Source organism: Condylostylus longicornis, unplaced genomic scaffold, assembly GCF_029603195.1.
Source record: "Condylostylus longicornis isolate FDR11 unplaced genomic scaffold, ASM2960319v2 ptg000148l, whole genome shotgun sequence".
NCBI lineage: Eukaryota > Metazoa > Arthropoda > Insecta > Diptera > Dolichopodidae > Condylostylus > Condylostylus longicornis.
Genome location: NW_026578116.1, coordinates 504,598 through 522,215, shown reverse-complemented (window position 1 = coordinate 522,215; position 17,618 = coordinate 504,598). Strand labels below are relative to the sequence as shown.

Genomic DNA, 17,618 nt, shown 5'->3' with positions numbered 1-17,618 from the left:
TGTTATTTTGTTGTAATGGATTGCGGATATTAAGCGATATGCGATCACCGATCAATACTTTATAACAACTTTTGCGTAAAAATATACCTCAAAAAAAACAACAACAAGAAACAAATGAAAAATATTTTGTGTGTTTAATTGTTTGTGTTTTTGATAACTTGTTTCTTTTGCTTTTATAAATAGTGGAAACTAAAAATATCATGAGACAGTTTATGTGAATCTAAAAAAAAAACAGCACAAGAATTGTTTGCAACTAATTATATAATTTTCAAATTGCAAAAAAAAAAGGGTGCAATGTTCGATCAAAATCGAAAAACAAACCCAAAAAAACAAAAAACAACCGACAAAAATATTTTTTTTTGATTTTAAAATAAATTTTTCGTTTTATTATGGAATTTTTTTCTATTGTGATTTGTTTTTTATTTATTTTTTCATTATTATTGCAATTATTTGCGAATATTGTGAATTGTGTAAATTGAATTTTTGATTGAATCGGAATTTGTTTTTTCAAATTCAAAATATTATTCAAAGAAGAAAAAAAACATAAACTAAGGGTGTTTCTAAAAAGGAGTCTTTGGTGGACCCTATAATAAATTAACAAAATATTTTAAATAATAGAAAAAAAAAAAACAAATTTTTTCGAAAATTTTATAATAAATTTAATTTTTAAGTGGAAGAATTTTTTGGGACTATTATGGAAAATGTGTGAAATAATAGAAAAAATTTGTGAATTTTTAAAATAAAAAATAAGCAAAATATAAAATGCAATACCACATATAAATGGAATATATATATATTTATTTAAAAAACAAAAAAAAAAATAATATTAAAATAATTTTAATAATATTAAAATTATTAACGAAAAATAATTTTTTATATTGAATTTTGTTAAATATTGTGAATTGAAAATTAAATTTTGTTTCTGTTTTTTGTACAAAAATTATTGAAGAAATTTTTGTTTAAAAACGAAATATTCAATATTAAATAAATGTGGAATAATTTTAAATATTATTTAAAATAGAATAAGAAAAAAATTATTTAAGAAAACCAAATATTTTAGGCTAAAAATTTTAATCTATTTTCCTATACTTGTATTAAATTTAAAATTTTTTCTTTAACTATTATCAATTAAAGATTAAAGAAGAGCATTTATCATATGTAATCAGAGAAATCAAGTGAATTTCAAAGAAAATTTCAAATGTTTTTATCTCCAAACTTGATAACAAATGAAATTTTTGACTAATAACTTGAAACTGGAATATTTGACTAATAACTTGATCATAACACTGGTATTATTGAACCAAGTAAATAATAGCAATAAGACTACATTTTTGGGTTCTCAATTTAATGAAAATCTAAAATTTAAGGATTTCAAGTTTTTTCAAAAATCTGGAAAAAAAAATAAAAAATTTTAATTATACAATTCAAATTTCTTTTACTTAAAAAACATTCAATGCCTAAAATTAAGATGTTCTATAAAGAATTAATATAAGCTGCTTGTACTTAAAATGCAAAATTTAAAGGAATTTATTATTTAAGTAATTGACGGTGTGATATTCGTAACATTTTCCTTATAACAATTTGTTTGTTATTTTCAATGTTAATTTTTTTTTTGTATTCTAATAGATATATTTGTAATTTAAAAGTAATACTAACATTGCACTTTATTTGTATGCGAAAAAATTTCATCAATATTTTCAAATACCTTGAAAAACTTTTAATTCTTTTAATCCTATTTCCATATGTGTAATACACAAAGTATAAATTTTTTTAGTAAGTTTGTAGCAAACAATATATAGACAAAAAATTAACTTAAGAATTCAAGTTTCCTTTTTTGTAAATAGTCTCCCTCCAAAACTCAAACTAATACTTGAAATCCGGTAATAAAACAACTAATAAACTATAGTAAATAAATTACCGGCACAATAATCCGGCATCTCTGTAATCATGAGCATAATTCTGTCATAATTTCATTTATAATGAGCGTCCACTTGCTTACAAGATTCCAAATTTTACACTCATCCAAAAATTTACAAGCATATTTGTTATGTATATAGGGTTTATTTAATTTTATATCAGACATTGGTGAGAAATATTTCAACATTCTGGTTCTTGCACATAATTCCATATTTTTATATTAACTGCGAATGTGAAATATATGCAGATTTCGAAAATTGCCCAATGTCGAAGAATCTCATAACTCATTTTTTTTTATTTTTTATATTTTTTAATACCATATGCAAATTATTATGTTTATTGGCAAGGAAAAGCGTATGCTATTACTTCAGCATGCATTTCCTTTAATATATAGAGAAAATATTGCAAACATACAATTAATGTAATTAACTTTTTCCTTTCTATAAAAAAGAAAACTTATAAAAAGAATGTTGACGTTTTATTTTCTATTGAAATTTATAATCAACTATGTTTAAAATTATCTATATATATATAGATATTACTTGTATTATTTCTTGTAAATTTTTTAAGACCATTCAAAGGGAACTGTTATTTAAAATATCATATAATTACAAAATATATAATTTTGTTCTCTTTTTTTGATTTTAGTTCCTGAAACAGTGAATATTTAAGAAAAAAAACTGATGTGACCAGCATATTATCACCAGCTTTGTGTATTTTATGAATAACTAACTAAAATTTGTAATATTTCAATAACAAGCGAAATATCATTTATATGTGCGCTTATTTCGAATTTCAAGAAGGGTATAGTAATTTATTAGTTAGTTCACATCAAAAACTTCTAATTTGATTTTTAATTTGAGTTTTACTTTTTGGAATCCGACTTCAATGAAATATTTTTCACCTAATTTTGTTCACGAATAGCACATCTTAGAAAATATTATTTACGTATTTTCTTAAAAATATGCTTAATAATTTTAAAATTTTCTCCTTGGTAAACATTTAGTGTATAGATCCTATTATTCTTTAAAATATTTTGTTTTGCTCTTTCATAGTTAAAACGTAAAATTTTACGGTTAAATTATTTTCTTATGTATGGGCAACAGTATCAATTCAACCCCTATATCAAACATTTGATTTCGACGCCTCAATTTTTACTGAATACAATATAATTACTGGAATTGGGAACTAATATATAACCTCAAAATTTACTAAATTCCCCACAAATTACAAATATTTTCAACTCGTAATTTTGATGCGAAAATTCAACTCGTGAATTTTGATGCGATTATAATGCTTCCCTTATTGTATTTACAATGTGATCAATATAAAGTGCAAAAATTGAAATCGTATACTATTGCAAAAAATGTATAAATTATAAATTATTGAAATTATATATTTTGATTAATATTAGGTATTTTGTAATAATATTAAATTTTATTAAAGATTATCGTATTGTATATATATAGCAGCATTATAAAATAAGAACACGGCTTTAAGCGATAACGCGATTTTTTTCAAATTTTTCAAATAAAACTTTGACTTTTAAATTACACAAATCATCGCACGTCATATATAGATTGAAAGATTTAAAATTAAAATAAAGATTTATTATTGAAATATATATGTATATATAGATTGTTATCATTATATAGTCATCAATTTAATATCGCATAAAAATTATGTATTAAGACTATAGTATATATGAGAAATTATTTGAAATATATGATTAAATTACACCATCGTAACATTTTTTTTTTTTTTTGGAGTCATCACGTGATATATCATCTATTTAATATTGAAAATCTAATTTTATATTTTTTCTTTTTCTTATACCTTAAATTTTAGTACATTTTTTATTAGATTTCTATTAAAAATTCGGGCAATTCATTATAAATTCGAATAGAGTACATATACAAGTATAATTTAAAAGCCTAAAGCAATTTTCATCATTTCTTCATTAAAAATTCAAAATTATTTCATTTTGATAATATTTTAAGAGAGCTGAATGAATATTTTTTAGTACTAATTTTATAATTACATAAAGTACCTATATTTTAAGGTTATTTATACATCAATTATATTTAAATTTATATATATGGTATTGTGTATGTATATTAATTATTCAAATTTATTAAAATAGCATAAATTTTCTTAAAATATTTTTTTGTCTTTTCTTTATTCCAATCCAAAATTTATTGAATAATATGCAATATCATTTATAATTTTTTATCATTTTTCCATTTTGTTACTTTTTATAAGAAAAATTTATGTTTGTATAAGACAATAAATCGTTTAATTTTAGCAAACATACACACACACTTACCATGTAATGTACATCGCTCATATAATTGTACTTGTATATAGTTTATTCGATTGTATACAATAACGTATGGTACGTTACGTAACTGACAACTTATCAATCAAATTGACCGCAACTTCATCATTGCAAATAAAAAATAAAATTTCTTAAACGTTTCAATTGGTTTTTGTTTTAAACACTCATTATGACTTATTAATATTCAAAAATTTTCTTTATAGAAGATGAAATCAAGAAATAACAAAAAGAAAGAATTAAAAAAAAATTGAATTATAAACGTTTAATAAGCGTAGAAAATTTTCACACTTTTCAGTACAATTACATACAGGAGGGGAAAAAAAAATATAGTAAAAAAAGAAAAATCCAAATAAGAAAAATTTTATTCGTGATTGAAAATTTATTTATCTAATCGAGCCCTATTTATATTTTAGACCTATATATACTAAAACTAAAGTATAAATGTGTAGTTGAAGTTTTATTAATTTTTTCTTCTAACATAATAAAAGCTTAAACAAATTAAATTCAGGATGTAGTAAAATTTTTAGTCTCTTAGAATTTAGAATATTTCATTTAAGTTTATATCACGGACGTAGTATGCAAGTCTTATAAAGAGCCTATAGAATTACATATCTCTATTTTATTTACTAGCTAAAGAACACCTCACAAATGTTCATGGTAAACGTGAACTTTTGTAGCGTTTACGCTGCAATGGATTGTACAAAAATATCAGTATTACCATTGTGTATATATAGTTTATAGAGATACACCGAACAAAATTATTATAATTACGAGTACACAACGAACAACTTTTTTGAGAGGCACTAGTAAGTATTAAGTTTCTTAAATTTACAAAAAGTAGTTCTATTGTGTTATTACAAAAACTGTCCTCTGTATATTACCATAAACTATAAAATATAATGAATTTACTAAATTTTTGTCAAATAATTGAAATATAAATTAAATAATTGCTTAAAATAATTTATATTAAAATTCATTTCTGATTAAAAAAAAATTGTTGAAAATAATTTTGCAGTAGTTTACATCTATTTTATATTAACTGTAGCGTTATTCCAGCCAATGACATTGTCATATTTCCTTCATTTTACATATAAATTATGTTATACAGAACACATGCAGCCAGACATATTTTCCTATTGTACCAATTATTTTAAATATGAATTGTATTGCAAAGCCAGATATATTATTCAATTCAATTCGAAATTTTTAAAATTTGTAAGTACACATGCTCTAGAATATTGTATTCTTATCACAATTAAATACTCAAATAAGCTTTCAGAAAGTTCAGAAACAAGATCTTACGAATTTTTAATACGGAAGTTGTTTTCACCCTTTTTCAAGAATGATTGCCAAAAATATCTTACCAATGTAGTAAGTACCCATTAAATTTATATATGTACATATAAATGAGAATATAAGTATATACACACTTTTATAATCTCAAGCAACATTAATTGTCATCAAATCATCAACAGATTATTTAAATTTTCTCTTACTCTCCAACTTGTATCAATTAATTTCAAATTTTTTTTTCATTTTTTTTTTTTCAATATTAAAAATGAGTACAGAATAGTGAAAAGAGAATAATTGTCTCTTGTATGTGTAATTTAAAATTGAAAGTGTCCACTGTTATTAAACTTTCATTGTAAGTATATAAGTACTTAATTTAATTAAAAATAAATCATCATTATAATTATTTAAAAAAAAAAAATGGCTATTAATTTACAATATATTTAATAAATTTCTTTAAATTTTAAAAACAAATTAAATTTCTTTATTTAATTTTTAAAAATTTCTAATTTTTGGTTTCTTTGTGGTATCACAATTCCTTCCTTTCAAATAAACCAAATGAATAGCCGTACAAGTTTTTTGCATTACGAGCTCGCGTTATATTTTATGTAGAGCATTTTTTCTGAACCTACTTATACAAATATGTAAACATATAATATTGAAATTTAGTTTTGAAAATATATGAAAAAAAAGCTGAAACAAAAAAAAAAATTGTTAAAATTACAAAAAGTGTAAATTAAATTGTATTCCAATATAATCATTATGATTTTACATACATATATATACACATACACTCCAGTTATATACATAAATTGTACAACAACTGCATAAAAAGCAACATTGTAAAATATAATAATAGTAATAATTATGCCTTTGGCGGTTTAACAGAATGATTGAAATTTCTTTAATAAGCAAAGAAAAGAAAAACCAGAAACAAAAAAAAAAAATTTTATAACGTAACGCATAAATTAAAATGGTGCATAGACCGTAACTTTATGGGTTAACAGAAGTAGAAAAACCAGAATTACAAAAAAAAGGAAAAAAACAAGAAAAACACAAAAACTAATACAATTGAACTTACCATTATAGCAAAGACAAAAAGTCTCTCTTGCCCAAAACAAAGTGTGGAATTTTTAAATTTAAAATATTTGCAATAAATTCGCTCGCACATAGATCATTCAATTGTTTTTAGATTTTTTTTTTTTTAAAATTAAAATGAAATTCAAAGAAAAAGAAAAAAACAATTTTTTTTTTTTTTTAATTTGTAAACATGAAATATAACGGCGCAATCAGCCGCCATCCTCTTACAATATTTTAAATTAAAAAAAAAAATTCATTTTAATTTTTCGTGTTCTCTTGTTGTTGTTATTATTTTTTATTCCTTTTCTATGTTACTCAAAAATCTGTTGTAGATGAAAATAAATTGAAAAAAAAAAACTTCAAATATTTCTTAAGATTTAATTAAATTTTTTGCATTTTGGTTTCGTATTTTTTTTTTTTTCATAAACAAAATTTAAATCTCTTTGTTTTTGATTATTTAATAAAAATATTATAGATTGTAATAATCTTCTAAATTAATATTTATTAGATTAAATTAAAAAATCTGAAACAGAAAATTCCAATATTGAAGAAATGTCGGAATTTAGCTATTTATAACGTGCAAACAATTTTAAATTTGAATAATTTGAGAAAAAACTAATTCAGTCGAGAAAATGCATTACTTCCATCCATTCCTTTGGGAATCTAATAGAAATAGAGTAACAATTACATATTAAACTTGAATAGGACGTAGATCATATTTAAAAAAAGGTTTATGACAGTGGTATTTCGAATTTTAATAGCAGTATTATATTATATTATACTTTTTCTTCAAGTATTTCGGTTTTTACTTATTCTTCCTTAATTACTTTGTTATAATTGTTTTTCCACTTTCTTCAGAATAAGTAATATTTATAAATGTGAATAAGATGTAACAAATTATGTTATATGAGAATAAAATTTAATAGATCTCTTTTACTTTGGAACAATTACTTCATTATAAACTATTTTAACATAAGAATTAAAGATCTACTGTTAAATAAAACTATCGAAAATGCACTGCCAATCAAGATTATTTATGCATTACTATTCCATAAAATACAGTAATTTTCAAAATCTATTAAGCAAAACAGATGAACTCATGTTAAAACTCATTAAGTTTCCTAAAACCCTATGACGCTATGAAACTAGTGCATGAGAAATCATGTACTAGCCCTATGCTCCTTCTAGGAGTGAACAAAGGAAAAAAAAAAAAAAAAAAAAGAAAAGTTCCCTAAAAATATGCAATTTTACTTATTTTTCTCTGTTATGTAATTTATTTTTTTTTTATCAAAAATTTTTAAAATTTAAAAAAATTTAAATTAAGTTTCCTTGAAAATTTAACAAAATATTACAAAATTAATTTAATTATAGTAAAAAAATTACTGGTGCAGTACAATAAAAGCAAAAAATTAAAAATAAAGAAACCAAAAAACCGAGCCTAAACATATGTAAATTATTTTATTAAGAAATTTTACCATGCATCATTAATTTAATGAATTGGTAAATTATTTTCCTCAAGTCATTTAACCATATTTCTCTACTACAAATACATAATTTAATTATTTTTGCTATTATGTACTTACTGCATACTTAGAAAAAATTAAAATAAAAAAAAAATTAAAATTCAAAAAAAAAAATTTGATTTTTTTAAAGCAGAAAAAATTTGTTATTTTTTTGTTCTTCTCTTTTTCACTTGCATTTTTTTTACATCTTCTCTTCGAAGAAGGAAAACATTTTCAAAGAAAACTTATAATCAATACAACTTAAAATCATTTATTATCATCTTTAAAGACTATGCATGATGACTTGCCTTGATGTTATTTTTATACAAGAAAAAAAATAAAGAAAAAAATAAAATATACCAACAGTATGATGAAAATGACATAATGGTGGCCCTGACAAATTTTAGGATATCCGTGTTAAAATGACGATATACGTAAACGCTTAACCATTATAAAATTCAATTTAATTAATAGAAAAATATTTAATTGAAAAATTTTACAAAACTATACAATTAAAACAGGCGACTCTTAGGAGAATAATTACATTTAATGAATATTAATGGGAAATTTATATGGGTTTTTCTATAACGGTTACTGTTCAGTGAGCAAATATTATTTATTTTTAAGGAAAAACATACTGTTATCTTTAAACATTCTTAACATTTTGTAAGCGCAATAATTCACTATAATTTTTAAACAAAGCTGCTTACAATTTAGTTGCTATGAAATAAGATGGTCTAACCTTCACTCCCAAAATAATTTGCTTATTTTGTTAGAAATGTATACAAAATTAGGTCTCAAATTTAATTTTATCGACAAAAAGGTTATTTCCAATATTCAATTTTATTTTTTGGCCTAAATGCAAAATTTAATTTTTTACAGTGCAGCCACAAATTTAGGGTTTAAGGGTTAGGTCACTTTGCTTCTGAGCCCCTTAATTCTGGTTGTATTTGAAAATTTCTAAAAACTCAATTTTAAATAGAATATTTTAAACTGCTTGACATTTAATAACTTTGCACAATCTCGTCTGATTGCAGTCTTCAAATAAGGTAGTCATTACAGTACTGATTGCAATCAGTTTAAAATTTAATCTTTTCTAATATTTTATATATACATAAATATTATCAAATAAATTGATATCACAAACTGAATAACTAATTTATAATCTCTCTTGAAAATATTTCAAATAATTTATTATGTACGTATTAAAATAAATTTTATAAAATTTAGTTGAACAAATCTTAAAAATATGCCTTTAAGGTATATCGTGACATTTAAATATGCACATACACACAACAACCAGTTTATACATTAATAACAAGTAAATGAAGTTAAAATAATTGTGAAGAGATGAAAATTATTCGACAAGTTTAAATTTTTTTTTTACTTTAATAATTGCATAGCTTTATGGATATATTAAGTTTTTTTTTCTCTTTTACTCTTTCAATAAATTCGCCACAAAAGGTTAATAGGTTGATTTACTGTTATTTTTTGATAAGGGTTTTTTTTTGCCTTGAGTTTAATTTTTCTGTTTGAATATTAAAAAATAAAATGTTAAATTATTATATTTAAATATTGGCATGCACTTGATGAAGTCTTAACAGACAGAAATTTTTCTAAATTTAAATTTAATACTTAACACTTAAATTACATTGTCTCCTTTATTATAATTTATTAAAATAATTTAAGTTTTATGAATAAAATGTATAAGACTTGTCGAAAAAATTGGTGTAGATGCGTTAAACTTTTAGTTAATAAAATTCTTATTTATTGCTGTCGTTTTTTTAGAAAAATATTTAATGCTCTCTCAAAAGTTTCTGTATACAAAAACTGATAAAATGAAAGAAATTATCAAAAAAATACAACTGCAAAGTACTAAAATAGCGACAGAGAATCACTAGTAAGTTTTATAATAGCTAATACTCTTAAATTAGCAGAAGAATGGCTTAACACAAAATTTAAATTAAAACTAAATCCCAGAAATAAAATAACCACATAGTCTATTCTTAAAATTGAAACTATTAGAATTGCAGTTGTGAAAATTAAATTTATATTCATAAACCACGCCTCTCATAGCCTAATTTCTAAGATAATTTGATACGTAATAATGAACATAAAAGGAAATATAAGAATTATAAAAATTTAGTTAACCCATTTTGTGACTAACTTGATGACCATTAGTAAAGACACTCTGGGATGTAGGGAGCATGAAGAAAGGTCATTATAATCAAATTACTTACGTTATAGTTTGCGCATTCTATTAAAGAATGGATTGCCTGTGAAGTTCTTTTATTTGTGAGTGGTTGAATGAACCGGTGCCGATATATAAAAGGTAATAATGGTTTGTTGATCTTGCCGGAGTTCTGTTGGCGACCAGTCAGGCGTACGTACTTGACTTAAAATACGTTGTATTTTTATTTTAATTTGCCATGTAATCAGAAACAACAGAAATCCCATCTTAGTTAATATTGATTTCCACACAAAAGTTTGTTAATCACGTCAAGACAGTATATAGTTTAAAGGTATATACGTAAAAGATAATCAATTGCAAATATATTTAAAAAAAATTGCTGATTTCATTTTAAAATTCTCACATTTACGTAAGATATTGGTAATAATATTTAGATATACGGGGTATCCGAGATTCAATTGTATTCCCGTAGCAGGCAGATAGAATGAATTTACATGAACAAATTCCATTGAGTCACGAGCACCTTGAATATGTAATATATATATATTACAGATGTTATAATTTTGTAAATTAAGAATAATTTTTGTTGAAAACTTGAAATATATTTAAAATTTCACAATATTTAACAAAAATTTAAATTTGTTAAATCTAGAATTTAAAAATTAGAATTTGTGTTTTCTATTTAATTTCAGATTTATTATATATAAAGAAAATAAGAGAAAACAAGAGAAAAAAAGATATCAATAAGAAAAGTTTGTAAAAAAATTACAAAATCTACAAAAAAAAAATTAACAGTAAAAATATGTAACAGTAAAAATCAAATATAAAATTATTAAAATAGTTAAAAAAAAAACAGTAAAAAGTATTAAAAAGAAATAAAAAATTTGGATATTTATAAAAAAACTTTTACCATTTGGTAAGTCTTTTAACTTTATTTTTTATATATTAATTTATTTTTTAAATATTAAATTTTATTTAATTTTAATAAAAATTCAATTGACGTATTATACATGATCGCATCAGCATACAAAATATACGATTAAAATTGTATTAAAATTTTTCCTTCTAATCCTCGCTAAATTGTCAAAGAATTGTAAACAGCTAGAACGCTTAAAATGCAGGAAAATAAACTTTATTTTTTTTTAAATATTTTTAAATTTCCTAAGATTTATCAAATATACTTATCAAAAACTCATGACCTAGTTATATGAAGTAAATTTAAAAGCATATTGAGCCAGCCGGTATGTATGAACAGAAAATTTCTTACTGAGTGCAGAATAAAACCCATGATGCATTTTAAGATAAAATAATATGAAAAAATTATAAAATTACACTGAAAACTATAACTTTAACACTAAACATAAAGAAATGTATAAGATAAAATAATTGGATGCAATTTTTAAGAGAATAAAATTGAAATTTAATTTTACAATTAGACTTAAGGAATTTGGGTAATAAAGATGTTGCCGTAATTTTTCCTATATAGAAAAATTAAATATTTTAGTGACTTTTAAACAAAACCAGTAACAAATAAATTATAAATTAAATATGCATAATTAACATAATGTAAGCATAATTCATATAGAAAATCATAAATGAACTGGTTTTTTTTAAAGTGGTATAAGTCCATTTCTTTATATATTCAGATATTTATGGGCTTGCGTATGAATCAATTTAAAAATATTGATCATAATAACATAATTTGTTTGTTTTATGTCTACATAGAACTCTGTTGAAATTGTGATTGTAAATAGTGGAGAGAAGGTGTCTATATAACTCACTAAAATTACTATTAACTTAGACTTTTTAAAAAGTGGACTTATACCACTTTCAAAAAAACCAGTTCATATTTTACTTTCAAATTCAATATTATGTTTAAAAATTTCTCAATAAAAATGTTAATTTATTTTATAAATTTTGTAAAATTTTCTATGTTTTCCTACTAAATTACTTAAATATGTGAAAGCTCAAAGGATTTATAATTTCAAGGATTTATAATTTAAGTAACAAACTTTAAATATGTAACAATTAGATCAAATTAATATTAATATAAATAATAAAAATTTATTATATAAATTTTAAATTTTAATTAATTTAATTCATATATAATGACTAAGACAATGTGCAAACATATTTTTATAGATTCTAATTAATTGTGTATTAACTATATTACAATCGTTTAATTATTTTATTTAGCGATAAAAATCATTAGAGTCAAATTAAATTTTACACCCAATTTAATTAATTCAAATAATTTATTATTCTACTAAGCATAATAAAAAAAATTTTTTTATAGTATACATATTAAGTATTTGTAATTTTTATTTCCTTATTAATGTTAAATAATTATAAGTAGTAGTGTTAATGAAAATAATTGTAAGTATTTTTAATGCGTTGACTTGCCTTTTCACATAAGTAAGCAGTTAATGTAATTTTTTTTTTTTTTTTGAATATTTTAATATATAATTATTATTATATAAATTATTAAATATGTGGAATGATAATATTCTATATACATAATTACAAAGCTATTAAATTTTACTACGAATGAATACTACGAGTTATCGCACAAACAAATTTAATAGGCTTTATCTGGAATAAAATAGAAATAACAGTAATAACTTAAATATATTAATTGGTTTGTATTCAATTCATAACGCAACTTATAATAAGTGTAAGAGATCTAAAAAAAAATTAAATTTTTCTATTAATTGAGAAAAGTTGTGATATTTACTGCTCATTTTTCTATAATTCTTGGGAAAAATTGTGATGTTACTGTTCAATTGTCAAATTGTGATGTTTGCTTAATATAAATTTTATAATTACTTGTAGTATAAGCCATATCCGGGAATAAATTATGTAACTAAATTTTAAATCATCCAATACACAATACCCTGTGTGAAAAACAATCTATACCTCTTATTTCGTACTCTCTTCCCGCTAGACACTCTTTATGAAAGAAAGTAATTAAAGAGTTTATACAGAAAAAAGAGTACACTGTATAGTTTATAACATTTTCATGTTGGTTGCCTGAATCAGTATGTATAATACTTGTAATTTATTTAGCTCTTAATACTTCGAAACTAAGTACAGTTTAACTAATTTTTAACACTGTAACTAATTATATATTATTTAAACAGTTCAAATTTAAATAATATATAATTAGTTAAAGTTACACACTGAAATTACATTTCAATTGAAAGTTAAAAATTTCAATGCGTAAATTGATTTCCGAAAAATTCTCAAATTCATTTCAGCAAATTAATTTTGAAATTGAGAAAAATTCTATAATTTTAAATTCTTGAGAAAAGTTTTGATATTCAACACAACCTGTGAACTAAATGAAGAACATTGACCAAACTTTGACATAACATAAACCAAACAGTAGATAATTCAAATTTTGAAATATCTAAAACTGCTCAAATCGACTTTGGCCATATTTGCTTTTAAACACACTTATGTTTATTACATAAATCAATGCGTAATCTATCAATATTTATTTTTCCTATTATAATTTTCATAACAATATATTTATTTTAACCCATTTCCTTCACTTATACACCGTTGTATTTCCATCTGCTTATCAATAATCAAAATCTTTACACATTTTATAATTAAATAAAATTATATATAAAAAAAATTTCATAATTGAAAAATATTTTTAACAAATTTAACAGCTCATAATATTTTAATAAATATGTAAATCGAAACAAAAAAAAGCAAAAAAAAAACTAATATTTTTATCACCTTTAATTAAAAAACGAAACTATATTAAAAATCATTATAGCATTAAATTTGCATTAAAAAGCACTTTTCAACACACACACACACACACAAATTTCAAATAAAAGCTTGTGTAACAATAAAAAAGTTATGAATCCCAATATTATCCAATGCCTTTTTTCTCTCTCTCTCTTTTATTTTAACATATTTTATACTCATACATACCAAATTCATGGATAAATTCCATACAATTCAATTCAAACTTAAAAATATTTAAAAATAAAAATTAAAACTTAAATAAATTAAAACTGCACATTCATAATAACGAGTTCAACAACAACAAAAACAAAACAAGAATAATAACAAAAAATCAGAAAATTAAATAATCAGAAAAAAAGAGAGAGAGAGAAGAAGGTGGGTAATTCATTTCATGCCACAACATTAATTTACGCAACATTTACTGAAAAATACAGAGAGAAAAAAAAATTAAAAATATTCCAAAAGTAAAATATGAAAAAAAAAAATTTATGGTTTATTTCTTTATTTGGATGACACTGATAGTGGCCTCCTGCATATTATAACCTTAAACCACAAAACGGCTTCCAATCAATAATAAATTTAAAAACAAACAAAAAATAAATTTGCAACAATCAAGAAAACAAAAACCAAAAGAATCCTTAAAAGGAATTTTTAGGCTTAATATTTTTTTTCTTCCTTTTTGATTGCAAATTCCTTTATTTTTATTTTACTTATCTTTTTGAACTAAAATTGAATTGATTACTATAAGTACATATATACAGTATCAGTAATAATTTAGCGGCGAAGCAATTCGATAAACAATTGAAATAATCGAATAATAAAATATAAAATGCAATATTTTTTTTTTATTCGAATAACTTGAAATGCAAAAAAATATTCAATGAAATTTTATTTTAAATTTAAAAAAAATTGCTAAAATTTTCTTATAACTACATGTATACCTGTATTTATATTAATGTATAGGGTGATTCAGAAAGTTATACAACAACATATACCATTGGTTAGAAGATTGAAAATGGGTAAAACTTTTGTTCCAGATTGGGTGTCAAATCTCAAGGGTCTCCGAGTTCCAGGGATTTTGACGCATTTTCAAGAAATTTTTGCTTGCTCAAAGTTTTTGGATTGTAAGGTTTTTGTTTAGGGAAAATCAAATTTTTCACTTGTTTTATTTTTAAGTTTTTTTTTAACCAGATAATTTCGTAAGAAATTTTTTGAAATCTTGAACTTTTTTTTATAGAATTTTTCACAACATTAATTTAAGTCCTCAAACATTAAAAAAAAATTTATATTACAGAAGATATTGTGACCCACAAATTCAATTAAAATCAAACTAGATGTTGATAAAACTAAAATTAAATTCAATTTAATATTTTTTTATTAAAAAATTTTACAAATTTCTCAAAACAAAACACCAAATTCTCCTAGGAAATTCACCTAATCCGGCAAAAATTTATGATTTTCTTCTTTTTTGAAATCTATTTCTATTTAATCGCATATTTCAAATTAGTTGCATCAATTGGTCCTTATACTAATTTATTAATCCCATTAAATTATTTATTTATTAGCTTAAAAAAATTAAATTTTCCTATTAAAAAAAATTTTTTTCCATTAAAATAAATGTCAAAATTTATATGGCAATGTCTTTAAAAACTCACTCCAGCTGGATAATTTTAATAAGTTCAGATGCAAAATGGTGTCTAGATTTCGAAAATATTTTTTTCAAATTTTTAAATTGCACCCAATCTGAGAAAAATGCATTTAAAAATTTCAAACCATATAGGTACCATTTCTTATAAAAATTGGCAAAAATAAAAAACCTATAAATTTTCTTTACCAAGAAAAGTTTCGAAAAAAATTTTTTGATTACTAGATTTTTTTTTATGTTTTTCAAAATACAAAATTTTAGTTTTTCTTTTCAAAAATTTCAAATTTCTTAAAATCAATTTTTGTTTTTTAAACAAAAAATAGGGTCTTTAAAATCTTGACATAGAAATGGTTTTTGGGCAACCTCTTCTGTAACATAAAAACTTTTTTAATGTTAGAGGACTTAAATTAAAGCTTAAGCAGCTAGGCAAAGTTCTATAAAAAAAATTTTAAGGTTCTATAAAAAAAATTTTTTTACGAAATTCTCTAGCTAGAAAAAACTAAAAAAATCAAGAGAAAAATTTTATTTTCTTTAAAGTTCGAATGCTTGGCATTCCGAAGGTACATAAAATACAGAATCAAGGAGCATTGCTATTTTAAGTTCTTTGTTAAGCCTTCCTGAAACTGTTTGTTTGAAGTTTCTATCTTTTTCAGAATGGAAGCTATAATCAAAAAAACCTGGAAAAGTAAAAATTTTCGTGAAAATTCGTTAAAATCCCTGGAACTCGGAAACCCTTGAGATTTAGCCTCCAGTCCGGAACAAAAATTTTACCTATTTTCGATCTTCTAACCAATTTGTTGTTAACTTTCAGAATCATCCTGTATATGAATATAATATGATGAATATTGTAAGATTTTTACCAAAATATTCAGTACCAATAAGGCAATATTTTCTACCACTAGTATGCCACTCTACAATAAAAAAACTGTAATTCTAATAATCGCCAAATACTACAATGTTGATGAATTTTTGAAAAAATTGGAAAGTGTTTACAAATTACTAAGAACTCGAATAAACGACATAATAATTGTGGCAATCAGACAAAACTACGCCTAAGTAAGTTTAGAATAAATGCAAAATATTACAATACTTTAGTATTCGGTACCCGAATTCAATTGATTGAAATTCGAGAAATTTTTAGATACTCTATACATGCATATTCCACAAGTTCTAAGATTTAATCTGAGTCTGATAAAAGCCGTATATATTATGTAAACACTGTTTGGTATCAGATTCTGTTTTGCCTGCAAATAATAGAAATTACTCTATTCTAAACACATTTACTGTTAGATTTTTTAAAATTAAAATTTTTTTGTTGGAGTTTGGGACAGCGATCGTAAGCGAGTTCGTAACAAAATTATTGAATGTGAAGTCTGAATTCAAGAGATAATTATTGCAGTCTGACATATTGACAGTCACCAGACTCGTACAATTAATTGAAAATCTAGAATAAAAACCAGAATAAAAAACAACCAAGTCTTGAACTAAAAATATAATCAACTAGATGACATACCCCAAAACATTATATTGTGATGACTAATATTGATTGAATTGCATGTCAAATAGAAACAATGCAATTGTTATAAGTTAGATTTATTTCTCTTAAAATAATGCCATGTATATTCATACACCTATATGTAATGTTCTTAAAATGTCAATAACCGAATTGAAAACGATTAAACCGTGCTGCTGCAGTATCTATAATTACGAAAATCAAATACCATTAAAATCAAAAGTCAAACACATAACCACTAACACACAAACATAATGTTTTTTAATCAAATTTAATTTATTTTATTTTAAAAAATAAAATAATAAAAAAAATGTTCATGGATTTTTATTGGGTGCTTGTTTATACTCTTTTAACTTTTCTGTGATATTTACGTGACATTT

General features: G+C 22.5%; 1 protein-coding gene across 1 annotated transcript in view; it reads left to right on the top strand.

The window, feature by feature from the left end:
- Nucleotides 1-17,618, top strand: part of LOC129615825 (MATH and LRR domain-containing protein PFE0570w-like) — a 165,538-nt gene that overhangs the window by 11,448 nt on the left and 136,472 nt on the right. Inside the window, exon 2 of the mRNA XM_055531206.1 lies at nt 11,011-11,234. The gene's annotated coding sequence lies outside the window, so the exon portion shown is untranslated. The remainder of the gene's footprint in view (nt 1-11,010; nt 11,235-17,618) is intronic.